General features: G+C 49.3%; 1 pseudogene; it reads left to right on the forward strand.

The window, feature by feature from the left end:
- Window positions 1–558: 558 nt before the first annotated feature.
- Window positions 559–740, forward strand: LOC111818699 (annotated as a pseudogene).
- Window positions 741–1,224: the final 484 nt, after the last annotated feature.

The raw sequence follows: 1,224 nt of genomic DNA on the forward strand, positions 1-1,224 counted from the left end.
AAAAAATAGTGCTTAATCTTGGGAAGGAAAGGAATTGGAAAGAGACATCCAGGGACCTTCAATAATATTGAGATTTTACTTCTTTTTGTGTGGGGGGTGAGACAAGGTCTGGCTATGCAGTTCAGGCTGGCCTTGAACTCACTATGTAGTCCTGGGTTGGTCTCAAACTTTCAGGGATCCTTTGGAATCTGCCTCCAGGGAACTGGGATTCTATCTCTATGTTTTATTTATTTATTTATTTATTTATTTATTTATTTATTTATTTTTTGCAGTACTGGGGATTGAACTCAGGCCCTTGCGCTTGCCAGGCAAGCGCTTACTCAACTGAGCCATCTCCCCGGCCAGGAACTGGGACTGCAGCGATGCACCACCACTATGTGCCATTTTGTTGGTGGTGGCTGTTTTTATTTATGTATGTATTTGGTACAGTGTCTGCGGGGTCTATAGGGTCGCACTACACAGATCAGACTGGTAGTGATTTTCCTGTTTGCAGCCTCACAAGCACTAGGGTTACAGGCGTGTGTGCCACCGTGCCCAGTCTCAATCACCATCTCAAACACACTTACCTGGCAGGGGAGATACCATGACCATGAAGGTGGTCTTCCCAGGGCGAGGCTTACTCCTTCCACTCAGTGACTGTCTCAGTGCACTTGGGGGTCAGGACCGGCGCCTCCCACCAGGGTCAAACCCCAGCCACTGTGCTCTGCCTAAGCAGGTGCTTCAGTCTGCTGAGCTCTCTCAGTTGTCTTTTTTTTTTTTTTTTTTTGGCGGAAGCAGGGACTGAACTCAGGCCCTTGTGCTTGCCAGGGAAGCGCTTATTCCGTGAGCCATCTTCCTGGCCCCTCAGTTGTCTTTTTGAGACAGTGTTTCACTATGCAGTTCAGGACGGTCTTGAGCTCACATTGTAGCCCAGGCTGGCCCTGAACTCACAATAATCCTCCTGCCTCAGCCTCCAAGTGCTGGATCATAGATATGCACTACCATGCCTGGCTAAGATTTTCCTTTTTTTTTTTTGAGACAGGGTTTCACTAGGCAGTTCAGCCCTGTACTCACTTTTGTAGCCCTCAGGCTCATCTCAAACTCAGAGATCCTCCTGGCTCAAGGGGTGTTGGGATTACAGGTGTGTACCACCTGGGGCTGCACAGCAGGCACCTGCATCCGAGGCTGAGACCACACGGCATGTGGGGCTGGGGATCAAACAGGTCCTTATCCTTGCCAGGTAGG

The sequence above is a fragment of the Octodon degus genome, unplaced genomic scaffold, assembly GCF_000260255.1.
Source record: "Octodon degus isolate 3935 unplaced genomic scaffold, OctDeg1.0 scaffold00005, whole genome shotgun sequence".
Classification (NCBI taxonomy): Eukaryota; Metazoa; Chordata; class Mammalia; order Rodentia; family Octodontidae; genus Octodon; species Octodon degus.